The 27381-nt window shown below is 40.2% G+C and overlaps 1 protein-coding gene across 3 annotated transcripts in view; it reads right to left on the bottom strand.

Annotated features, from left to right (window-relative positions):
* arhgef1 (Rho guanine nucleotide exchange factor (GEF) 1) overlaps positions 1–25157 on the bottom strand; it is a 72051-nt gene extending 46894 nt beyond the window's left edge. For all 3 annotated transcript variants that reach the window (XM_054741114.2, XM_015950528.3, XM_054741115.2), the window contains exon 1: positions 25021–25157. The gene's annotated coding sequence lies outside the window, so the exon portion shown is untranslated. The remainder of the gene's footprint in view (positions 1–25020) is intronic.
* Between the last annotated feature and the right edge of the window lie 2224 nt (positions 25158–27381).

The raw sequence follows: 27381 nt of genomic DNA, 5'->3' as shown, positions 1-27381 counted from the left end.
TAAACTCTGTAATTTCATTATATATTTATAGATGATTGCAAAAGTATAACCTGACACATCCAATTAAATGGGTCGACGTGAGGTTATGCAGGCTATGTAATCTGCAACTGAAAAATCATTGTGTTTGGAAGGAAATTTAGATCCGTGCACAAGGAACATTTGCTCTGCTGTCTGAATGTGGTGTTTGTCTACGGTGCTGGTGCTCGCTGGGGGGGGGGGGGGTTCTGATAAATGCATTAAGGTCGAGGTGAGGTCCTGTAAATGGTCAGACTGAATCAGAGCTGGTGAGATAGTGAAACAGAGCCAAAACACGCACGCACGCACGTACACACACACACACACACACACACACACACACACACACACACACACACACTGAATGTGCTCATTCATGGTCTTATCCAGTGGGCTGCGGGGTTGAGGAAGGCCAGTGCCGGAGCAACATGCGTAGGAGGGGTTAGCTAAACAGAGAGACAGGCCCGTGAGAGCCATAGCTGCACATCTGCATGGGCACAGACAAATATAGACACACAAGCACAGATGCAACTTCTTTTTTATTCCACGCATGCACAAACCCTGAGCCACAAACATCTAAATAAATTCAACTTTGTACACGCGCACGCCGATGAACACGGTTTCACAGGCGGGAAAGAAAAGCTCACAAAAAGATACAAAAATCATCATCTTAATGGTGTGGAACAATGAAAAAACATTTTAAAATTAGTTTTTCTGATAATAATCAGTCACTCTGAGTTTTTCATCCAGGCTGAACATGGAAATAGTCTCCTACACCTATCTCCTGCATTAGCTTCTGATAGAAAACAGACGGTGAAACTCTAGGATTAGAAAAGCTTGACAGATGCCCAAATATTAGGAAATAAGACTCCAAATCCAGTCATCTGAAGCTCAGCGCTGATCTGGCTCATTTCTAGTTCCTGAAACAGGCGCACTGGGGCTTTGTTTCCCCTGGGCAAGAAGGAATTCATTCCTACTAGAGACAACTGCTAACCCTGATTAAACGAGTGTTCCGCACCTTTAAAGGGCTGTGACTGGTTTTTAACTTCGGAGCATGAGTATCAGGCCATCGCTGTTATAATATTTGGAACGGGTTGGAAAAATTTGCTGGATAGTCATGGTTGCCGTGCACATCCGGAATCCATCTAGAGCCCTTTTCAATGTAATTTCAGAAATGCAGTGACAGAATGTAACGAAGTTACTGAGTACAGTGATCCCTCGTTTATCGCGGTAGATGCGTTCCAGACCTGGCCGCGATAGGTGAAAATCCGCGAAGTAGGGACACCATATTTACAGTATTTATTTAACAGGTATGTATTCAGTATTCAGACTTTTAAAACCCTCCCTTTACATAGAAAATATTTTTACTTGGTTTTTTTTATAGTTTTATTACAAAAAGTGCATTTTATGATGAAATTGATGAAAAAAAAAGGAATTTCTTGGTATTTCGCATAGAAAAATACCGCGAATCGGCGAATTTCCCTTGAATAAGGCTCCAAAGAAAAAATCTGCGAAGTCGTGAATCCGCGATAAACGAACCGCGAAGTAGCGAGGGATCACTGTATGTCACGTTGTTTCGTGGTCCAGCAGCATGCGGAGACAGTTCTCGACTCTTGTTAAGTTACAGATCTCGGAAGCTCTAAAATGTTAGACTTTTCTGCTTTAAAATCACTTGAATGTTTATTGTTTGGACTGTAAATAGTTTTTTGATCTGCGAAGGAGCTCCCAGAGTGGAAACAAAGTGAACAATTTCTATTTAAGTCTCGGTTCGCTGCTGAATTTCAAACGCATTGCAAAAGTAGCTCCTGCTTTGATAACCTTCAGAAAAGCTGATGGCTGCATCCCTGTTCATGTTTCAACGTTTTCTGTCTGCCTGCTGCAGGAGGTGCTGAAGCCAGATCTCTGTTTATGTTATGTCTCGGCTGATTTCAGAGCAACTGTAATACATCCTCGTATTCTGAGGCAAATCGGAGTAGGCTGGGGGAAGCTCATTGTGGTTACTCAGGAGGAAGTCGACAAAGTCAGTTCCCCTTTATGTTTTGGAGCACCGGGCCGAAGAGAGGCAGAGCCTGGACTAACTAGACAGAGCAGCAGCCAGCATATGGCACAGTTCGGCTAACAGATGGAGACGGTGTGAGTTTCAACAATAAGCAGACCCCCCTCCACTCATCATCACATGATAGCTGGAGTACGCTCCAAACTGTGAGGGCTGTTACTGGCAGCCATCGTTGAAGAGGCACGCAGGCATGGAGTCTTTGAACCGAGCGTCCCAGAAGTGAGTAAATCAATTCTGGTACTCCTGAGAGTCAGCAGCTGCCCCCCCGCCCCACCCATCGCATGCCAGTGCTAAGTGTCAGGTGGCATCAATCTAATGATAGCCATCAGGCGCATGAGCCTTAGTGTGTGTGAGAGTTGACTGCACAGGGACGGGGTCACTCCTGATAATAGGAGTCGTCCGTGTGTTTTCTGTGACAACTGATCTGTACGAGAACATTCAGCTCCTTTGCTGACAAGCCAAAGTCTAACGTCCTTTAAATGGGAGAAAATAGAGGCATTAAAGTTCCACTTGGCGATCGTGGGCTAATAATAATTCGGTCTCTGTTACATCAGCCCACTTCCTTTGTGAAACATGTGAAACAATTAGCTGTTTAAGTGAACTCTCCTCAGACCGTGACCTCAGCCCAGCGTGGGCCTCTTCAGGATCCGCACTGCAATCAACAGAGAGGCAAACGCCTGTCAAGCTCCTGCAATCACATGACTACCAGGAGGCGGGGACGTAAACGTACTGATGGGAAAACAAACGCTCAAGTTTAGGCCACATAAAACGTTCTGTGCCGTGAGGAGCTGGGTGAATTTTTCAGAAAGGATCGAGACCAACAGCAGCAGTTCACAGGTTCGCACGAATGACCTCCACAACAAAACAAGTGTTCACCCACAGCTGAAAGTCACCCCCACAGCATGCCACAAACCGCTGTGAAAAGAAGCTTCAGCAACAAGATAAGTGCTCTAAAGAATACGAACACCTTTGATAAACACTCTAAACTCAATGGTGTACTACAGAGAAGACTGCTTGTTTTATTTTTTATATGCATGAACTTTGCTCACCCCTCCCTCTCACATTAAGACCAAACATACCAACCAAGTGACAATAAGAAAAATCTCAATCAGATCAGTTTGGGTCCTTCTTCCTTGTGTTTAAAAAAATGGGACTTCCTGATGTTTATGTTTTTAGCAGTCGCTTTTGTCCAAAGCGACTTACAAGTGATAATCGGCATGTTGCCCTTGAGGCTAACAACAACAACTTGACATCAATCATGGAGAGGAGGGAACAAGGAGTGGACAGTAGAGAGGGGGGACGGGTGCAGGGAGGGTGCTAGTTTAGAAGATGCTCTCTGAAGAGCAGGGTCTTCAGGAGTTTCTTGAATATTAAAAGGAAGCTGCAGTTCTGGTAGTGCTTGGAAGGCCATTCCACATTTGTGGAACGATGCATGAGAAGAGTCTGGATTGTGCTGAGCGTGGTGTAGGCACTGCTAGCCGACGATCCTGTGATGACCGGAGCGGCCGGGCCGAGACGTAAGCCTTTGCAAGAGGATTCAGGTAGACGGGAGCCGTACCGTCTCGGACTTTGTATGCTAGTGTTAGCAATTTGAATTTGATGCGTACTGCTAGCGGTAGCCAGTAGAGCTCAGTGAACAGAGGGGTGACGTGTGCTCTTTTTGCCTGATTGAAGACCAGACGCGCCGCTGCGTTCTGGACCGTTTGAAGAGGTCTCACAGTACAGCCTGGAAGACCAGTTAGAAGGGCGTTGCAGTAATCGAGGCGGGAGATGACAGTAGATTGCACCAGGAGCTGGGTGGCATGTTGTGTTAGGTATGGTCTGATCTTTCGTATGTTATACAGCGCAAAGCGGCATGAACGAGCAACAGAGGCAACATGATCTTTAAAGGTCAGGTGTTCATCAATCACAACTCCCAGATTTCAAACTGCCTTTGAAGGAGCCAGAGATAGGAAGTCATTCTGGATTGAGATATTATGCTGTATGGATGGTTTTGCTGGGATGACAAGTAGTTCAGTTGATGTGTATTGTTGCAGTGTAAAACCCTCCTGTAAACTGAATAAGCTCACAGTCAGCTGTGTGTTTTCATTATCATCACACCCATGATCACGCCAATCCCTGTCCTGGAACATCAGGAGATGAAACCAAGATAAACCAGAGCAGCAGTACCAGGTAAGACTGGCCAAGCCAGATGAACCAAATCCCCACGTGGCAAATTGCGTGTATTTGATATAACATCTTCTAGGGTTTTACAACCCCCCAAGGTGCACACAGATTCACACGACGGTGGTGATGAGCTACATCAAAGCCTCAGCTGCCCTGGGGCGCATTAATGGAAGTGAGGCTGCCGAACTCTGGCACTGCCAGTTCCCCCAGTCACCACCAGCAGACAAGTGTCTTGCCCAAGGACCCAATGACTGTGACAGACTGAGCGGGGCTCAAACCTGCAACCCTCAGGTTACAGGACAGGCACCTAACTCCTCTACCACAGTTGCTGCTGCCATTCTAATGAAAATAAATAAATAAATAAAACACTGTTAAATAAAATCCCTACACAAGTCTCATCCATGCTCTAAACCACCACGCCCTAGCATGCGTTCACTGCAATCTCAACACAAGTCTGAAGGTGTCAGCGGGACGTTACAAAGACCAGTCTGGTTCTGGCTTATCATCGGTATGATTTTGATCCAGTGTGAGAAAGAAGATGGCTCTACTCTGTCGATGACATGAGGTAGGGCTGGGCTATAAATCGAAAATTTATCGTTATCGAAATTTCTGGGTCTTAATGCCATCGTTTTTCTTACGTCAATAAATGATAATAAAAAAAAATATGTGTGTAGGTTGGCGACATTCATGTCCTTTTAAGAAGCTGTACCACCTTGTGTCACGTGACTCAACGTAATACGCGTGACAACCCCGTCAAGTGGACAACTTTTGTTTCTGCGCTTACATGTAGTTATCATCCATTTATCGATCGAGGTGAAATCCATGATATATCGTGATATTGATTTCAGGCCATATCGTCCAGCCCTATGAGGCTTCGAATAGTGAGTTAGACAATATTTGGAATTCCAAGGGATTTGACAAAAGAGTTTAAAGGAGACATAACATGCTTTTAAGTTATTCCTTTTTACATCTAAATCCTTCAGTTGGGGTCTAAATACAGTGGAACTGCAGTTTTTTGGTCTGATTTCCTCATTATTGTTGCTCTACAGACCCTCATCTACCCCTGTTCTGAGGAGAGTCTTGAGAACGAGCCATTTTGGGGTACTGTCTCTTTAAACTGGAGGAGGAGATGTAAACTCCGCCCCCCCTCCATAGTGCAGACCTGTACTCTCCTCCCCCAGTCGGGCTTTGTAGTTCTATAGAGAAATCATTATTTAGCATAGCAGATTAGCATTTTTAAAACATGTGGGGAGAGTAGTTCATCAAGCTGTTTCAAGGCTGCTAACTCTCTCATGCATTTGTCTGTAGTCACTCACACACACCCGTCACGGCCGACGGAGGGACAAGTGAGCAGGCACACGCGCGCGCACACACGCACACACACACACACACACACACACACACACACACACCCACACCCGTCACGGCCGACGGAGGGACAAGTGAGCAGGCACGTGCGCGCGCGCACACACACACACACACACACACACACACACACACACACACACACACACACCCGTCATGGCCGACGGAGGGACAAGTGAGCAGGCACGTGCGCGCGCGCGCGCACACACACACACACACACACACACACACACACACACACACACACACACACACACACACACACACACACACCGTCACGGCCGACGGAAGGACAAGCAGCAGGCACGCGCGCGCGCGCACACACACACACACACACAAGGAATGCTGCTTGCTTATTTATTTCTATAAAAAATGTTTTAAAAAATGATACAGCTCATTAAAACACCATTAAAAGAATATATTTTATTAAGATCTCTATCTATATATATACATACATATAATTATAAATAATTTTATAAGTAGTCTTATTTTATATTGGGTGTCTTAATAACTGAAAATGGATAAAAACCAGTTACATTTTAATTTAAAGATTTGAGATTCTAGTCAAAAATAAAGAACATTCCTCCAAATGTTCTTTAATGTGATCATTATAATTGTAATGCTTACAACTTTTTTATTGTCTGCAATGCGTAGCCTATATCTTTATTAAATGTGTTTAGCTGTAAAGTGGTAATTCTCTCTAATGTGTACACAGAGGTGGACATCAGTGCTGCAGTGAAATTCCCAAGATCAGTCTGCTTTGCTAACAAATATAGTTAAATCTTACCTGCATTCTAAATAAATACCGTTAGGTGGAAACATCAGTAGGCATTGAGTTATTGATACAATCCCTAACAGCCAGAATGGAAGAAGAGCATGCTGGGTCATCCTGGATCTGAGCCTTTTCTGTGTATTTACCTACAGGATGCAATAAATGTCTACAAGGCTGAGTTTGGACCATTACATCTAAAAGAAAACATACAATCAGTGATTTTTTTAATTGTTTACATTAATATACAAATTTTCTAAGTATTAACCTCACAGCAAATAAGTAGAACAATATAATAAACAGGCTTTAGTAGTTAAACAGGCGTTGTGCACACAGGTAATTTGTGTCTCGGTGCTGGTGGTATCTAGGTCTCAGAGTTCCTGTCCTCCTGCCGTCTTCTGTTGTCCTCAGGATAGGAACTGATGTTTCCTGATGATGAGGGAGGGGCAGTATGTGGGCTTCAAACTGGTCCTGGATAACAGTGGGAGACCTCCGTTGTCTGAATACTGAGACCAGAGGGTTGGTGAGATGCAGATCTTCTCTACCTCATCTAGAAACGGAGTTGGTTCAGGGAAAACTTTTCCAAAGACCAGTTCCATGATGTCATCGCCATATTCTGCAATGATAGACAATAACTTTAATGACATATTTTGTTTACAAGCAGCTTTAGGAAAGTTGTTTCTTTAGCTTTCATGTTTATAGTCACGTTTGTGTTTGTTCACAAGCTCACTTTGCTGCAGTGACTTCATATTCTTACAAATGTAATAAAATAGTGACACTAAAATTATACAAATGATTCCTTATGAAAGGAAGCTCATTAGAGAGCAGTGCAGACAGACTTACTACATGCTGCAGCTGTTTTTGTAGGCCAGCTGCTGCTGAATTTGGGGAAAGTTATTCTGCACACATCCAGATCAGATGGTCGATTACAGAAAATAATGTAATTCAATAATTTCTAAACAGACTAAACAAGTAAAACATCAAATAAATCACTCTGCTGTCATCAGACGGAGTGATTCAGGGGGTGAGGTGTTCTTAATGATGAGGGTGGCTGAGGTGTCATCACTCACTTTGGTCTGGTCCAGACCGTCTCTTTACTGGTGGGTCTCCTTCCTCAGTAGGTGAAGTGAAGCTCCAACATCTGAACGTTCTGTGTTCCTTAGAGCAGAAGAAAAGTAACATTAGCAAGCTGGCTAAATAATTTTTTACTAGCATCTCAAGGCCTTGGAGAAGCAGATCTTCACTTACCTAAACATCAGACCAGTTTGTCCCAGCTGAGCTCATCAGGGCGTTAGTCTGACAGCCTGTCAGTGAAACACGGCTCCAGACTTCTGGATGTGGACTCTAAAAAGCAAAGTAGCATTTTTACTTTTGTTTTAATTATTTTACAGCCAATTTTATCAGCTTTCCGACGCTCACGCTCATACAGACGGTGAGCTTTGCTGCGTCTGACTGATGCAGAGTTCGTTTTTATATCTGCAGTGAGACAAAAAACTAACCTCACTCCACTCAGAGATCGTTCTTTAAAACTTGTATTAAATCCACTGTGTTGACGCACTTTAATGACTTTGTCACGCTGCATTTTAGCTGATATGGGACTTTATTTACTGGATGCTAAGATTACATCACACTCGCGTAGAATAACACACAGGCTCTCTGCTGTTACAATCAGTGGGAGGTTATCATCTGGTGTAAAAGAAGGCGTTGATCAGAAATCACGTTTTATTCCACGAAAATCAGCCAAATCCACATTAATCTGGGTGCTAACTTTACTAGCATACTGTGCTAGCGATAGCAAGCCGGATGCTAACGCTTTAGTGCTGCTAATGCCCGTAAATCTAAAGTAAAGTTTGTCGACATTTTAGAGTGATATGAAGCTTACCGCTCTGCTGCTGTGTCCCGGTGCTGCCACATTCAGATGGAAATTACTCCTTTTAGATAGATGAAGCCCTCAGTACTTAGCCACTAGCCTGGAGACAGAACGAACGAACCACGCGCGCGCACACACGCACACACACACACACACACACAAACACACTACTTTTTCTTCTGTGTTTTTTTAGCAGTAGTGTCATCAGCTCCTGGGTTTAAATACTGCCCCACCACCCTTCCTTAAAACGAGGAACAGTTTTGAGCTGTGTGTGGCTAAAATAACCAGACATTCTGCATTTTTCCAATAGGACTACAAAAAATCTTAGCGAGAAGAAAAAATGGCGGATTGGCTCTGTGTTTAGCCGAGGGCCATTACCATATTTGGTAGTTATCCTGACGAAATAAATTACTGATGTAATAGATAATGTAAAAAACTGAACGGGTGGACAAATATGCCCAAAACTTAATTATTAAATATCTAAATAGCAACTCCAGTGAATAATATAAGCCTTTTTGCTCACTTAGACACTTAAAATGTGAAACACACTGTGTTAATGGATAAAAAAGTGGGTTTTTCATGTTATGTCTCCTTTAATGTGTGCAGTTATGATTGAACCATTGATTGCAATACATCAATGGAATCACAAGAATCCAAGCTTTTAAATGGTGTGTAAACTGTATATGTACATCAAACAGATGTATTGCAAAGAACATGCTGATTTGATGTGGAAGCTTGCAATGTCCCATCCACAACACTAATCAATAGCATAAAAAATAACGCTCAGAAAACAATTACTGCCGATGCTCTAATAATTCGTCCAATCATCCAACCTTGGTTGGTTTTACACAATGTTTGATTTAAAACATCTGTGCAGAAATGTTTGCTTTATTTATAAAGTACATTGACCAATTTAAAGAAAAAAGAAGTGACTAAATGCATGGAGCTCGTTGTGGCTGCACTGCTGCTTATCTGTCTTGTTTATCAGGCCAGAGACCCTCATTAGCAGTGACCGGGGGATTCCTACCAGAACTACCCCTCCACCAGCTCCACTCTGAGGCGCCTGAACATAGGCAAGAAGAATGAAAAGGGGAGGCTCTGGCAAATAAAGAGGTATACAGACAGGAAGTGGGTGTAATTTCCTCAGGAAGCTATCAGAGCCATTTCCTGTATGACCTATCAGATGAGGAGTTCAATAGAAAGCGAGACAAAAAAAAAGACATAAAAATGTGCGAATCCACAGAAAAGAAGAAAGTTCAGAAGAGTTTCCATTAGAAAAATGACAGCATCAACCAGACCAGTTCAACTTTAAGTTCACACAAGAACCACAAAAGGAAGTCACACAAAGCCTGAACAAACTTACAGACAAAAAACGATAAAGGGTTCGCTAAAGACTGAAACAGACAGAAAGAACTGCAGTACAGTTAGGACTGCGTTTTGTAATATTTGTGATTTTTCACTTTACCAGATGCAAATGAGAAGTTTCCTTTCATCCCCCCTAAACAAGAAGCGACAACCAAATAAGCAAACTGATATGAAAACAGACTAAAAGATGCTTGAAGGAATATGAACTTGTTTCTTTGGAATAATTCATCAAATGTAACTTTTGGAAGTTGATTTAAAGACTCAATTAGCGTTGGATATTTTTCATTAATGTGATGAAAATTCCCTATTGGTCTGAGTTGGATGTGACACCCAAATGGGGCCATTTTTTATTTTCAGTAGAAGTGGGAAAATCCTGTTTGTAGTTAGAAATACAGATCAGTTTCAAACCTTTATACGTTTATAGTAATATTCAATACTGCATTATTGTAGTCGCACAAAGGCTCTGGGAATTGGCTAGTTTGATAAGTAACAAAATCTTTTAACTGACTGTTCAGAATACATTTAAATGTTATTGTGTTTCCTTTTGCACACAAATACACCAAGTCAACAATCTCAGACCAAGAGGAGCGTACATCAGCCACATGGCTAATGTTTTAGGTGCAGAATTAGCTCGCATACTCTCAAAGTTTGACCTCCATAGAGCATGTTTGTTAAGGTATATCCTGGAAATTCATGAATACCTGGAAGTTCTTAGGTGTGTTCTTGCTGTGTCTTTCTAATTCCATGCTTTTGTTCTTTTTAAACACAGAAACAGTTTTGTTTACTTGTTTTGTAGCTACAGTTTCGCCGATTGTTTACCTGTTTTGTAGCTACAGTTTCGCCGATGAGCCATTGGCGAAACTGTAGCTACAAAACAGGTAAACAAAACTGTTTCTGTGTTTAAAAAGAACGAAAGCATGGATACCTGGAAGTTGTTAATGCATAACTACAAACAAGAGAAGGTAATACAGTTCTGAAGAGTACTGACTGGTTGGCCACTGTTAGCCTCTGCAGAAGTGGTTACGGTATTTAAATAAGAGTTTTACTCCAGTTTCACACTGGAAGCTTCGAGCGGCACGGAATAGCAGCGGAGCCTTTTACTCGTGAGCTTGAATGCGGTCCATCACACACCAAGAGTCTTGGCCGTGCTACGGCTTCCTCGCTGTGCTTCTCGCTGGACTCGCGACATCACAAAATCCCTGCAGACTTTCAAGGTCATGGTTTGTTTATGCATTTCGCCATTAAACCAAAAAGAAGGAAATCACATTATCTCTGTTTGATGTCATATGATGTTGTTCCTGTCCATTGCCGGATTAAAGCCATGAATAACACACTGCTGCACTTCTGGAATGATGCTGGGAGTAAATAAGCCGTTGGGTCACACGTAAGCTTCATATACATGAAATTGCATAGCTGCAGCACTTTTATTTTGAAAATTACTGGAGATTTTACACTGAAACTGTCTGTGGTTTCCTGTCTAGCCATATGTTAACTGCAGACATTTACGTGTCCCAAAAGCGGCTCATGGAAAAACCAGTATGCCACTTCTGGCACGCGCCTGAATAAAGCCGCGTCGCGGCTGATTTGAAACACTCTATAGATTCTAATGGATTCTATGTGAAGCAGCAACGTTTTGCTGCCGTTACGCGCCACTGATGCTTTCAGTGTGAAATAAGAGTTAGGTGACAAACCTTTTCAAGGTAAATTTATAAACAAACTACATGCACGTTTCACAATGAGGAATGGTTTAATCATATTGAGCAGATCGGAGCTTTCGCATGCTCTCCTGAAGTCTGGCACACCACTAAATTTTGATATAAGCCTGCAAGAATGAGCCAGAAGCCTGCTGGGAAACGATTAGACCAAAATAGAAGTATTCATCTTAAATGAGAAACATCATTTTTTCCTGAAAGATCATGGTTCATTCAAGAGGAGGAACCTTGTGTTTGTAAAACACACTTGTTGCACTATAGTGTTTTTTCCCCTAACCCAACTATAAACTCTGAATAACTCCCAAAACTTTTAAAACAGACAATAGAACATGACTTTCCATAAAATGAATCAGATTTTTACAAACAAGAATCAGATTACAGAACCCTCAGCTCAGAAAACTTTCATAAATATCTTCTGGTAAACTTGCCTTTGGCATCGGTTTACACGGTGTAATAAAATGAAGGAGGAGAGCTGTAGGCAGGAGAGAAAGAACAAAGGAGAAAAGGTGACGCTATGAAACAGGAAATGAAGAACGTAGCGGTGGAAAGACTGAAAACACTGGTACCAGAAACACTCATACACATGTAGTCCTTAACTATGACTGCAGCAGGTATGCAAGTATCCATGTTAAACCCACAATTCAGATATGACAAATTACACTTCTGCTTTGAAAAGTTTGCAAAGCATAACCAAGCACACGCCCTAAAATTGTTCAACCTTGACCGAGTGACTCAAACTGCAGCTGGCAGGGCTGATGGTGAACTAGCACCTCAGTGTTCACACATCCAAGCACTCTGCATGTGCACCATATATGTTTACATGGACGTAGGGTTGACACGCAGCCTGCAATCACACATAATTAGCCTCATTTTCTAAACTATTCCACATAAAAACACGCCAGCGGAACAGAGACACGAGTTAATTAAGATTGTTTGTTTTAGGGTAGGTTTGCCTGCTCTAAAAAAACTGGTAAGGAAAAGCATCGCTACGAAACAATAGACCAGTATAACCAGAAAAGTAGTAGTGAAGAAAACAACAGAGACGGGAGAAACCCTCGTCAGCGACTCAAACAGGACATGGTTAAATATAAAACTATAGTATGTGTAATATGTAATACAGGGTAATATTTAGGGTGAAACATTTATTTTTCCTTTTTACTGGATTCTCGTATAAACATTTATTTTTCATAAAAAACGAATTTACTTCAGTTTTGAACAGAAACTTAGTTCCTGTATTTTGTCAAAATAAAACAAATAATCTTTGTAAATTATATGATATCTTTTGATTGAATTATCTAAATTTAATAAATACACTATTTAATAGGGAACTTTGTGAATAGAAATATTAGGTTGAAAAGCAAAGTTTCACGTTAATCAAATTTCAACACCGACTATGCTGCCACTTGCGCCATGATGGCAACGACAATAAATTTTAGGGAAGTCCCGTTTTGATATCAAGAGTAATTCGATATCGGCCTAAAAAAAGTGTACCGGATTATATCAGACGGCATCAAAAATCTCCGATATAAACAGTAGAGGTGCTAAAAGAAATCGATTCAAGTCTGAATCGGGATTCTTATTTATAAAGATTCAGAATCGATTCCAAGAACTCAAATATTTAGCACGTTACAGGTTTGAGATGCACTTTTTTGATCTTTGTTAGGAGAGTCAGTACTCCGTTTACTTTTGTGGTCCCATAAATTGAGATGATTTATGTTTGAATCTGCTGATAAGAGGGCGCTTGAATGTCATTTTTTCCATACTCAGAAATTTGAGATATTCTCATATTTATTTTCTAAGTTGATAAATGAGTACTCAGGATTACTCAAGTAACTTGTTTCCACACATACTTAAAAAGTATTTGACCGTATTACTTTCAAAGCTACTGTTAGGTAACTACGGATTTGTTATATTTTACAAGGTAAGCAAAAATAAATGTTGCCTTTTGGTCAAAAGATTGCTTCTGTTCACAGTTTTAGAATCACTTTATTTTACATTGTAAATTAGCATTTTTGGAGCATGACCAGTTTAAAGTCAAATAAAAACGTCCCATAACTTTAAATAACTTGTACAACAAAGTAGTTCATCCTGGAGCTGACACTCTTTGTTAATACTGATTGTGAATCGATTTAAATTGAGAATCGAGAATCGATTCTGAATCGAATCGGCACCCCAAGAATCGGAATCGAATCAAATCGTGAGTTGCTCTAAGATTCACATCCCTAATACTGGGCTACATGGTGGCGCAGTTGTTAGCACTGTTGCCTCGCAGCACGAAGGTTGCAGGTTTGAAACTCGGCTGCGGCCTTTCTGCGTGGAGTTGCGTGTTCTCCCCATGCATGCGTGGGTTTCCTCCGGGTACTCCGGTTTCCCCCACAGATCACAACACGCCCTATTGGTTAGAAAATGTAAGCTGCTTTAGATAAAAGTGTCTGCCAAATAAATAAACATAAATAAACATAAATAAACAGTCCATTAAGGTTCCCATTTTTGCAACCAATGGTTAAGAAAAGAAATACATTTTTTTCATACTGACCATTATTGACTCTGGTTCTCCAATTGAGTAATATCACTTGATCAAGCCTTCATTCATTCCACACTACGGAATGGGTAAAAGTATGTATAATTTGTCCCGATATCACATCAGATCGATATCGGTATCGGTCAATACTGAAGGCTGCAATATCGGTGTTGTATCGGAAGTGAAAAAGTTGTATCGGGACATCCCTAATAAATTTAATAGTGTACGCATCTTTTATTCTATGAGCATTTTTTAATCTCCTCTGCTGCGACACCCTCTACTGCTTACTGCTTGAGGCTCATGAGCAGTAGTCGCCATCCAGGTCAGTCGTTGCGTTCTCCTTCAGGCACATGCATACCAGATCAGCCTTCAGATCACCGGAGAGAGAAGACATCATGGCGAGTCGGCAACTTAGCTCAAACGTTTGGGAGCATTTTGCAACAGGAAACGTTTGGAAATATCTTGATCTTATCAGAGATTTCTGGCTTCTTTCTTCTGCAACCAGTTACATTTATGAACGACTTGTAAGAAAACTCCTCGACTGTGAGCTCGAGTCTGTGGTCGCTCCATGGCAGGACCACCAACAGGACATTGAACTCTTTCACAATTAACACAGACTTTAAAAAGTGTCCACAGAGTCCTGGTAAAATAGTGTCAACTCACTGTTGCTGACAAATGCATTTGTCCCTCTCCACTTCCTCCTCCCCTTCCCTATTCACAGATGACCAATGTTGCACAGTTAAGTGCATGCACAAAGAAGTCATATCATGTGTTGGTGAAAGAGGGAGTGGCTGTTCCATTTTTGCTGCAGGTGTTATTAATACAACAATAAGCTTTACCAGGCTAATTTTCTCCCCGTCATTCTCACAACTAGCATCGTCGTCTTCCTCCGCTTATCCGGGACAACTAACTCCAACCTTTATCTCCTCCTTGTCCTTAAAATAAAGCAGCCTCTTGTACCTTTGCTCTAAGACAGCCTGAGCATTCATAGCTGGCAGACAAGAGCCATTTATGTAATTTAACAACCATTACAAACCGGCTAAAATGAGATTATGACCAAAAGCTTTGGGAAAACTCGAGCATGGTTTGATCACTGCTTCCTCCTACCAAGCTGTTCCTTAATTCTGCTACAAAAGGAAACATACTTTTGCACTGTGCTGTTTCAGTGGAATAACCTCATGTGAATTTTGCTTGGACGGCGCTACAGCAGGGAGTCAACGACCTTCTAATCAGACATTTTTAATGATACTGAACAGACCCATCCCCCTACATCTCAGAGCACCACTCTCCAGCGTCTGCTAACGTTGCAAAGAAGTCCCCCGTTATAAAAAGCTACAGGCCTCCTTCTCTTGTATTCATGCAAACATTTTTACACAGACTTTTGGTTTATTTACTCGTTTTCTTACAGTAAAAGAAAACTCCAGGTTCCTAATCCGGGAAAACTGCTTTAACCCCCATCTGCTCTCGCCATATCCCCAGAAAGAGGTCATTGGCCTCATGGAAACAGTTGATAGGCCGGGAAAATCGACTGGCATGGATTGGCAGTTCGGAAAGAACCTCCAGCTTGGTTTAACTGCTTCCATGTGTACACATGAGTGTGTGTGTGCATGCATGTTGTGTATGTAGGTAGCCAAGACAAAACAAAGAAACCTCTTTTTAACATTTTGAGACAGAAACACCCTCCGACTTATTCAACATGTTACCCGTGCGTCCTGCAGGTTGATTCTATCTACCGAACAAAGCTGAAACACCTGGGCTCAGGTTGGATGTTTCTGGGAAGATCTGTTTTTAATCTTGCCCAGAAACAAAGCTTGCGAGGAGAATGGAGCCAAAGATACATCTGCACTTGCACAAATGCACACCTTGGTTCAGGATGCTGAAAGGTTTACGACCATGGTGTGCAGTCCAGGCATTCGACAACTGATCTTAATCCAGGTTTGTTTTTATTACAACGTTATTAATCTCAAATAAACTACAGAACCATCAATAACCACAAATGAATTAAGAGTCTGCAACACACGTTTACCTTGTTATGCCACATACATTTGTGATTTGTGAACGAGTTTAGAGAACTGATTAAAATCTTTCTGAATTTCATTTTTGTCACTTGTCAGAAAACTATTTTCGGCTTCTAGCCTCCTAATGCTTTAAAAATAGGTTCAATCTAGCAAGAGAGTCATCCAAATTATTTTTGGTATGTCAGCAGCACCAATGTGTTTCTCAGAGAAAGCTTCAAGTTCTGTTACACAGGCATCCACAACACGCTTCTTCTGCCTGGAACACGGATCTCTGGTATTTTTTAAGGTTCTTCATTCTCTACATATTACTTTACTGTTCATGTAAATTATGTAAACACAACCAAAAGAAAGGGATCATCAGTAGGGATGCACCGATCAGGTTTTTTGCTGCCGATCACCGATACCGATATCAAAGAATGCTGATCACCGATACCGATCACCGATACCGGTCACGTGGATTGGCCAGAAATTTTCTACAACATTATAATGAGTGCTACAAACTACATAATCTGGGAATAAAGGAAATGCAACCTAATCTAAAATGGTCTGTGTTAAGGTTGTCACAGTGTGAAAATTTAACCTCACGGTTATTGTGACCAAAATTATCACGGTTTTCGGTATTATCGCGGTATATTTTTTTAAACGTGCTACATTTTCACACAATTGAATAAACCCTGTATGCCAGGAAATACTGTCCTCAGTTTGTGTCTAAATTTTGCCTAAAATGTGTTATTTTGTAATTATGTTGTTTATTTGTTTACATTTTTTCTCCTTTAGTCTTTAAAATACCAATATTTGCCCATAACTCCTTATTTTATGTCTGTTTGATGTCATCATTTTAATAATATTAGACCAGATGATACTCAGTACTCAAGTAGCCTTCTAATCAGATACTTTTTTACCCTTACTTGAGTAATAAACCCTATATCAGGAAAATATTGTCCTCGGTTTGTGTCCTTCCAGTGAGCTTTGCAGATGTGGGAAAATGTCATCAGGCAGTAATCGTTGTTAAATTCATAATTATTCTCGGAGAGAGACTAATTCTTATCTGCCCCTGGGAGCCCCGTAATGCATAGCGTCATTTCAACATGGGGGTGTCCGCGACACGGTTTATATGCAGGTAGCGGAGCTGCGGCTGCTTTATATAGCGACTCGTTGCATTCTCCCTCAACCCAAATCCTCGGATAACGCATTTTAGCTAAAACGCTAACGTTAGCTTGCCTTGCGTTGACTGTAGAGTTGTGGGTGATGGTCACGCAGATGTGTCATGAGATTTGAAGCGTTGCTGCCTTTCACAGACACTTTTTCTGCACGTGCTGCAAACAGGATAGCCGTCCGTCTTCTACAAACTCTCTCGGCATTCTTCAAATATCTAAAAGATGCCCGTACTTCCGACTTTGTGTTCTTTGAGGGATAATAAATGTCCTGAGCGCTGCCGTCTCCTCCTTTGACCATTATTTCAGCTTTAGCTTCAAGAAAGTTTTGGTTGTAAACAACAAAGCGCGCATGTGCCGCCGGCAACTTCAGCAGATGATACGGTGGCTGGTAAGGGTCACCGCGCCTACACCGCAGCCACGGTAATCCACCAAGATAATAGTTTTTTTTAAAAACAAGACTGTTATTATTATTGTCAACTTTTTTTTTTTATCGGGGTTTACCGCTACACTGGTTACCGTGACAACCCTACCTGATTGGTCTGCTTTGATCTATTTTGAAAACTCCGATCAAAACCGATAGGGGCGCTATCGGCCGATTACGATCAAATGCCGATCCATCGGTGAATCCCTAATCATCAGTAAAGATGATATTCAAGCTAAATATGGATGTAAGAAAATATTGATCCACAGAAATGTTGTGATATTTTGCATTATGATACTGAATCGGTGATGAAAAACAGGATATTGATTAGGGTGTGTACTGGTGAAATTCAGGCGATATGATACGCATCACGATACAGGGGAAACCATGAGATGAATCACGATACATTCAGCCAGACAGTATTACTTATTTTTTAGGCTGAATTCAGAGATGCTCGGGTTCAGAGGGGTAAATTTGAAGACATCATTTTTTTCAAATTATTTAATCGTAATCGTAATTAACACATTAAACTACCACTACTTACTTGTATACATATATATATACATATATATATATATATATAATACAATAATACTTATTGTTATATATATATATATATATATATATATATATATATATATATATATATATATATATATATATATATATATATAATATTTAATTTCTTCCCAATACACACATCTAAAGCTAAATATTAACAAATCATCAATAATCTGAGAAAAATAGAATTATTAAATGATGTTTTTTATTCTTGATGTTGGTGTTTTTAAAAAGCAGAAGAAGAAACAGAAATTGACTCAATTTATGAAAGTCAAGAGTTTATATCTGATGTATAAATGCAGAATTGACACAAATTATACTGCGACAAAAACAAGATGCCTTGTATGGACAGACCACAGAGTTAACATACAGTCGGCACTCTGTCTTCACACATTCACTCAACCGAAGGACTTTTCACCCCACAAACTCCCCCATCCTTCACTCCTCAAGAGTAAACATCGTCTGAGTCCAGTCTCGTTTTTCCACTTCGACCCTCCAATGAAAGAGCTCATTCTCTGTTTCCTCTCTCTCTCTCTCTCACACACACACACACACACACACACACACACACACACACACACACACACACACACACACACACACACACACACACACACACACACACACACACACACACACACACACACACACACACACACACACACACCGCCCCATCAGCTCACCATCCGTCCCTCTGACTCATGCTTGAACAGATGGATGTAACTCTTTCCATTTGCCACCATTTTCCCCCCGATGAGTTGGTGAAGAACCAGGCAGCTGCAGCTCTAGGCTAAAGTTCCACAAAACCCTCTCACCGTGAGCTTTGAGAGAACATTAAAAACTGAACTGCATTCGTTTTGGACCCTGAAGAAGTCATTTAGTTCTGTGTGTGAGGAGATAGGTTGACCACACACACACACTTACACACGGCCCACATGTACCAAACACTGACCACACAGGCTGCAAGGCTGGGGGGGGGGGGGGGGGGGGGCTTATCTAGTCTGACAGCAGAGTCTGAATGACAGCTGAGGGTTGACGGAGATTGGCAGGTGAACACACTCAGCTGCTTGTGCGAGCTACTTTAACTCAAAATTCCCGTACGTTTTACTACCAGCTGCAGCTGTAGTCTGGATTTGATGCTAAATCCGCTGAATATAAAAAGACGTTCCAGCCATTTTGAAGTGTTTCCAGACAGCTTCCAAGACTATCTATGCTCTTAGAAATAAGCATATCCTTCAAGACCGAGGAGCTACTGGGTAACCAGAGTGAGACCAAGACCAAAGTCTATCACAGCCATCTCTAAACAACCAAATTTCCAGAATTTCGTGGTGGTTATTTCTTTCTTTTACATTTTAACCATTATTATTTTTGTATTACAGACATGCGGTTGTTTAAGAGTAAATCTCACTACCAGCAGCAGCATAAAGCACTTGTAGTGCATGCTGGGGTCAAGTGTGGCAGGAATTTCTAAATATTTATGCAAAAATAATCAAGAAATGCCAAATTCCGGATCATGATAGGATTTATAAATAATGCTTGAAAAGCTGTGAAATTTAAGAGACCAGAGCCATTTTAATATCCATCTGCACCAAACTGACACGCTAAAAATATGTTTTCATTCACAGCAGAACAAAAGTTTATAGAATAAAATCAAAAGAAATGTGATAAAATTTTAGTGTTTGGATCATTTAACGATGGCAGCAATAGAATTTGGTCTTGGCTGCATACGGACTAGCCGTTAGCTCAACAGCCATGTTAAAGCTGATTTTGCAAATCTACTGAACAAGCTAGGTTTTGAATGCAAACATGGTCACTGAACGCTCACACCTCCCCTTAGTTTTCGTTCTTGAGGCGCTTCTGCCAGAATCGGAAACCTGCGATGCTGGACGCAACGAGAAAGCGCGAAACATCAGTCGCCGTTTCCAACTTGAAACAGTGTTTTTCTTTTTGGGACTCTGGTAGTTTGTCCTAAAGTTGAAGTGGTAGCAGCCAGCTGTTTCTCCTTCTTTTATATTATTGAGCTGAGAACCTCTCACACCAGTGGTGTTCTGTTGCTAAATGCGTGAGTGCGTTATGAACGGAGGACCCAGGGAAGTGCGGCGGTTTGGTAAGACCAAAAATCTGATGGTCCGATGCTTGCTTTTAGTCTGAAATGTGTTATTGGCGGAGGTTTTTAGACAAATGCAAAAAACCACTGAAATTATTTTCGTTAGTTTTTTTTACTTCACAGCGTATTTATAGCTAGGGCCCGACCGATATATCGGCCAGCCGATATTATCGGCCGATTTTGGGGTCATTAACAGTATCGGCTATCGGCCAAAAAGTCGGCAGATATGGCCGATATTGCGCTACCTATCCAGCAAATGGTGCCAGCTTTATGAACTCATGTTGTGTGGCTCCGCTCCTTTGAACTTTGAACACAAATTATTGTTTTGGAACTTTTTTTTTTATTTATTCCTATTTATGTTTTTTATGTGCAATTATTTCCTGTCCAGGGTGAATAAGTTCACCAAGTTAACTTCCAGAGTGTTACTTTGTTACAAAGCACACGTATTACGTTTTATTTATTGCAGCATTTTTATTATTTTAATATTCTTATAGGGATCTTCTGTCCCTAAACGTGTGTGTGTTGTTAGATTCCCCAGAGTTAGCCAAGTCAGAAACAACATTTTGTAACCAGTTGTTTTAGCATAAAGCAACGGAAGGGAAGGCTTGCATTCACCTACATATAAAAACACTATAATGTATGTGAATCCACTTACATTGTTTTATGCTAAACTAAGAAAACCAACTGCTGCCAGATCATATTGGGCTGGTTATAAAATGCTTTTTCTGACTTGTCTAACTCTGGGGAATCTTAACAAGACACAATTTTACTGAGTGGTGGAATATTCCTTTAAGTTAAAATGTATTTGTGGAAACCAGTTTACAAGAAAAAACTTGAATGTTAGATTTATGCTGCGACTGAGTTTGTGTGTTCTGTTGTTTTTGAGATCTGCTAAATAAATCTTATTTGCATTACTTGGAAACCCTAGTGAGTTATTGAGACAGTTCTTTGGTGTGTAATAGAGGATGGATACAATAAAATTTATCTTTCACCAAATAGAATATTTACTAAGACATCACAATATTACTATAGACACATTACTTGTCTTTGTGTGTGTGTGTGTGTGTGTGTGTGTGTGTGTGTGTGTGTGCCTGCTCTGTCTTCTCCATCCCCAGTGAGTCGTGGAGGATGGCTGCTTATACTGAGCCAGGATTCTCTGGAGGTTTCTTCCTGTTAAAAGGGAGTTTTCCTCTCCACTGTCGCTTTATGCTTGCTTAGTATCAGGCTTGCTGTATAGTCACTAGACACTAGTCAGTGACTTGATGCAATTTGCTGGGTTCCTTATATAGGAAACATTATTTCTGATTGGCTTAATGAACTGACCTGAATTGGAATGTTTATTATGTGAAGTGCCTTGAGACGACTCTTGTCGTGATTTGGCGCTATATAAATAAACTTGAATTGAATTGAAAAATAAGTTTGCATTAAGAAAGCAGAGAATGAAGGGTTTAAGCTTAAGAAAATTTTTATTTCTTATTTTGTTGTGTGAGGGAGATTTATCGGCCATTATATCGGCTATCGGCCTTTGTTAAAAGATTTATATTGGTATCGGTCCCAAAAAAAGCATATCGGTCGGGCCCTATTTATAGCTATACTACGTTAGAACGTTGATTCATGAAAAAAATGTTTTAAGCTCATTTGTTTTCCAAATTCACCATTGCAGCTTTAAATGTAGAAGAACTTTATTAATACAGCACTTTTCGCAGACAGAAGTCTCAAAGTGCTTCATTACTTTATTATTCACACACACACACACACACACACACACACACACACACACACACACACACACACACACACACACACACACACACACACACACACACACACACACACACACACACACACAATAAAGCTAAATAATCCCTTTAATGTGTATGGGTGTTGTTGTTGTTTTTTTCATGTGGACTGTTGTGTAAAAGCCGTTCATAACGTAAACAGACAGGTTTTCCCATAAGAGTGGCAAAACAACAGAAACAGGAATTTCTGCTTGGGAAGAATAGACGAGCCCAACCTGGATGCAGCCTGTGAAGAAGATCTGATTGCATCGTGACACCGTTTATCATTTTAGTTCAAACTATCAAGATACCGCACACCTGAAACATAAGCTGTTAAACACACATCACTACAGAATACCAACACCTGCTGCAGTATCTCTTCTGCTTTACAGCTATCCCTGCTGAGTTGTGTGTTTACATTCTTCTGTCGTGCACACGAGACTTCTGGCCTCAATGGAACTGTCGCATCAAAGTGTCAGAAAATACTCGCAATATTTTTTTAAAGTTGCATTTATAATTGATTTCCAACTGAATTTGTCCATTTAGATATAATGCAAACATATTATTATAATTACATCAATAATAATAAACCATTAAAAGCTACCTTAATACTTCCAACAGCTCACAAATCTCTTGTGTACGTACAAATCCGTGGGTGATCTGCACAAACAACTGCTGAAACACAGTGGCACGCTGCAGCTTGCCGTTTTGAACAGTACTGGGATCATCTGTGGGTTTTTTTAAGGCATCCTTTCATAATAAGTGCAGCACAGCATAACCATCTTCCTATGAGCTCTCCTGCAAGTCACCCGTGAACTCATTCATGAGGAATCAGTGGATCTCACTGCTGACCCGCAGAGAGGAGAAGAGCAGCTCGGTCCACTCTGTCTCTCATTATCTGCTGCCTGTTCGTCGAACTAACCACAGCCAGAGAAGAATACCTGCCCTGCGCTCCCTTTGAAGTCTGTGGCCAGCTACAGTAAATTATTAGCTTTCCACCAACATAGCTCCAGGCCCTTAGGACACCTCCAGGCTCTTCCACTGTGGGTGCCTTTACCTGTCATTCCAGGTGTTGGGCATCTCTCATTGAGGCTGACAACAATAGTTACTACCCAGGTTTATCTGCCGACTGACCCTCTTAGCAGGCAGTGGATGTGGGTGAGTTCACGTGGGCCTGGAACAATAGAAAGAGCGAGACGCAGGGAGGGAAGGAGGTGTGCGGCAGCTCAAATTAAATACCCAACATTCCTTTAAAAGGAAGAGAAGGTAGTGTTTGGGCTTCGGACAAGCCTGCACTTGCAGAAAAAGAGGGGAGAGACAGAAAGAAAGAAAGAAAGAGAAACGACAAGTGCGGTACTCCTCTCGTCTAACAGAGCGTAACAGGAAGTAGCAGGGCCTGCTTCACATGGGGCCTCTCGGCAGCTCCAAAACCACCAGCTGCAGCGCTCTCATCACAGAGCATGTAATAACCAGCATAATTAAATGTTAATAATCGTAAAACGGAATTTTTTAAGCAAATGCTTCCAAAGCCCTCAAACGACAAACTGGTTGGACAGCTGTGACTTTGAGATGATTCGTAAAAGTCAACCCATGCTGTTCCAGCATCACATCATCACCCAAAGAACACGAAGCTCTTCTTTTTTTTCGAGAGTAAATAAATACCCGTTTCCCGTCAACACAGGAAACTCAGCAGTTCCGCAAGAGCAATGCCGACCGTTTCACACGGAGAAAAAAGGAATCATCATTGGTAATCGATTACGCACAGACACTCGTTATTGAACTCTGTCTGCACGGAAGCACCCACTTCAGATCATCTCATCTGATGAGCAGTAGGGGGGGGGGGTTATATTTCGTTGTGATTCTGAAGATCTTCTTAAGATGTTAGTGTCATAAAATGCAATAAATAGATGTTTTTTCCTCCCAAGAAACAACCAAACAACTTTGGGAGCAGGCTTGTCTCGTTAGAGGAAGAAATCAAGCAGATGAAATAATGTTTGCATTGCTACTAGGATAAAAACTCAAACTTAAAGCTCCCTTAAAATCAAACCACGCACACACATGGTTCATGATCATTCTAGACGTGTTCCCTGTATAAATATCAATGGTTCCCAAACATCTCTCCTTGAGGACCGCCTTGCTTGTGTCCAAGACAACCCAGGACACCCCAACCCCACCATACACACATTAAAAGTGATTCATTACAACATTTATAGGTATACAGAGCTGTAACTCTTCCAAAGAGGTTCCAGTTAGGTCAACTGGACTTCTTTGGTTTCTTATAGATGTTTTGCATCTAATCTGAGGAGCTCTGTCAATTCTGACTAGAAAATGGGAGAGTCAAGCTTATAAACTGAAAATGTAAATTGTTGTTTAAAGAGCTGAAACTAACTATGAATACCTCACCTCCCTAACCCCTGCGGAGTCGGTGAAGTCATTACGGCGTATCGTGTCAAGGTTACCTCACAATCTCAGCACAGACAACTTTTTCGGGGACCCCTGCAAAATTGTGGGGACACCAGGTTGGCAAATTCTGCCATGAATCTTTAAAACAGAAGTTTTCTGGAGGCAACGCTGATTTTAGCTTCAGAGACTCGGCCTGTTTAAAATTCTGGGAGGGGGGACACCCTTTCAGAAGAGAAAAAAAAAACAAATTTCACAAGGTCCCCTGCAATAAACTTTGCACTGACAACCACTTACACAACAAAACTCCCTTTGGGAACATTAAACTGATTTGCAGTTTCAGATAAAACACAACAGAGGCGCATAAATCCTCACTAAGCTGCGGCGGAAAACAAATACTGCTACCTGAAGGAGTTTCTCCAAACTACTCCTGACACCAAGTTAGAGTTCACGCCTGTTGGGCTACAAGATAATAATAAAAAAGTAAATAAATAAAATGGTTATGAACTAGACTTTCTTATTTTATCCAGACACGAACAGATGCAAAGCGGCCAGCCGAGCACAGCATTCCTGTATGTGGACGCTACCGTCTGAGAGCGGGGGGGTTATGAACCATTCCTCTTGGTAAAACAAACAGCTAATCCGAGCCTGCTTTAAACGCATCACAGAAACTCAGGAAAAAAGTTCAAAATGCTTCTTATAACCAGCAGAATTGTGTTCTTAAAAATGTTGTACTTACCCGCAAAAACGCGAGACAACGGAGAGCGAAGCGTCTAATGGGCTTCCTGTTCGAAAGTTGCCGTGTGTCAGCGGGAGAGAACACAAGCTAGGACGCGGAAGTGCACATCAAACGGAGAGGGAAAAAAAGGCTAAGGGTGAAGGGTGCCCGGGGTAAAGTTACCGTTTTTACTTTAAACTTATTCTGTACAGTTTACAGAATAATATATTCAAATAACAATGATTTCACGGTCAATGTCGGTGTGTTTTACAGTTTTTTTGTTAGATTTAAGATAGTAAACAGTTAGTTTCCTCACTGTGTTACACAGTAAGACGTCCCCACTGAGTCGTCCCACCGAGCTTCAGTTCTCAGATGTCAGCGTTGTTTACACTTTTGAAAGAGACGTTTAGGAATTAGGATTTTTTTCTACATGTAGGCCATTATTAATAATTTATCAAAACTATTAGCCTGTGCAGAATATATGCTATGAATGAAAAATGTCGTTTCCTAAATTAAATAACATGTTCTCGATATCAACAAAATTCTACATTTGGGAATATTTGTTATCCGTGATATCAATAAGGCAAATTAGAAATATTAAAATTTGTTTTTAATGTCTGTAGCCGTCATAATTTGTTATTGTTTTGAACTGGACAACATGTTGAGTCCTTTTTATTAGATCTATATAAATACAAGGCCACATCGTTTTTTATTTGTCATTTTTTATTTGATTGCACATAAAAAAAGAAAATTCAAACTGTTGTCATGGCTGCTACTATTTGATAAACACTTGTTTGAATGAGCAAAATTCAGCGCTCAAATCAAAATCAGTCTTGAATGTATATCTAATATTTTTAGCGCCACCTTGTGGATAAAATTGCCATGGCTCATTTAATCTACATAAAACTTGATTCTAGTAAGTACTGTTTATAGATAATTATAATGTGTCTACATTCAGCATCAATTATTGGTAATTATGTCAGTATTTTCACTTTTTATTTGAGTAATTTACAGTTTTTTTTACTGGTCACAATTCATCAAAAGTACATGTTTATATTGTTTGGTGCACTTCTGCCAGCTAACTATTTTTTTCCCCAAACAATTCTTTATATTTATGAAAATCTTAAACATAAAGCAAAATAAAGGGAAAACGTATACTCAGAAACATAGATGAGTAGCAATAAAATAATTATAAAAGTAAAGTAAGGTGAATATTTTGTGAAACATGAATGCAGAACTTCTCTAAGACTCTTTATGGTATTTAGTCCCCTACTTTTTTATTTTACATTGCTATATATTTTCCAGATGTTAAAATATTTTTTTTACCAAAATGAATCAGAAACACTATATATATATATATATATATATATATATATATATATATATATATATATATATATATATATATATATATATATATATATATATAAATCCACCAAAGCATTGGGTATTTTTGTTGTTCACTAAAATTAGATTAAAACTGAAGCATCCATCACTTGTTTTGAGGGAAAAATGGAAATCTGTAAAAACAAATTAAAGGTAATGTACCAGATAAATAGGATTTATCACACATGTTAACTCTTAAGTTTGTGAATTTACTTCCTTTCTCTAATAAGTATTGCACTGTTATAGAAAATTCCATCTTAAAAGGAAGCACCTTAACTTTTGCTCGTGCTGTTAGTTGATAAGAAAAAAGCTTTTAAAAAATGGTGAACTTAAAGCTAAACACAATTTTCAGAACTAGGTCAGATAACTAACAGAACCTTAATGTTTTTCTTATTTGATTTTGAAATTTTTTCACTTCTACATCAAGAAAAAAATGATTTTAAAATCTTTTTTTGAGAATTTTGTTCATTTAGAGCAGTAAGGGTTACATTCAAGCATATGATGAGAAGGTGGCTAATAAGTTAAATATTTTCATGCAAACATTGTCATTTTCTATGACATTTTTTAAATGTATTGCATTTTAGTATTGTTTTCCTCCAGTGACGTTCACTGTTCATTTAAATAAGATGTTGATACTAAAATGTACTCTGGTGGTTGACTCGTGGATGAAATCATTCAATAAAAATGTTAGAATTTTTAAATTTATTGACATTTCATTTGATTTATTAAAATGTATTAATTTACAAAGTGTTCTGTTCTGTGATCTAATATTTCAATTTTGGTGTGCAGGGTTTTTTAAGTAAAGTGAAAAAAATCAGATTATTTTCATTTTTATTTAAAGGCACATGCAACTTTTAATATTTTGAATGATTTTCCAGCATGTGCTAAAATGACCCTTTACAGGGTTAATGAAATGTCAGTCAGACCCACACCGCCCTCTCAATCAATCAATCAATCAATCAAAGCTTTATTTATAAAGCGCCTTCCGCAACCCTG

The sequence above is a fragment of the Nothobranchius furzeri genome, chromosome 5 (genome assembly GCF_043380555.1).
Source record: "Nothobranchius furzeri strain GRZ-AD chromosome 5, NfurGRZ-RIMD1, whole genome shotgun sequence".
Lineage (NCBI taxonomy): Eukaryota > Metazoa > Chordata > Actinopteri > Cyprinodontiformes > Nothobranchiidae > Nothobranchius > Nothobranchius furzeri.
This window is presented reverse-complemented; position numbering and strand designations above follow the sequence as displayed.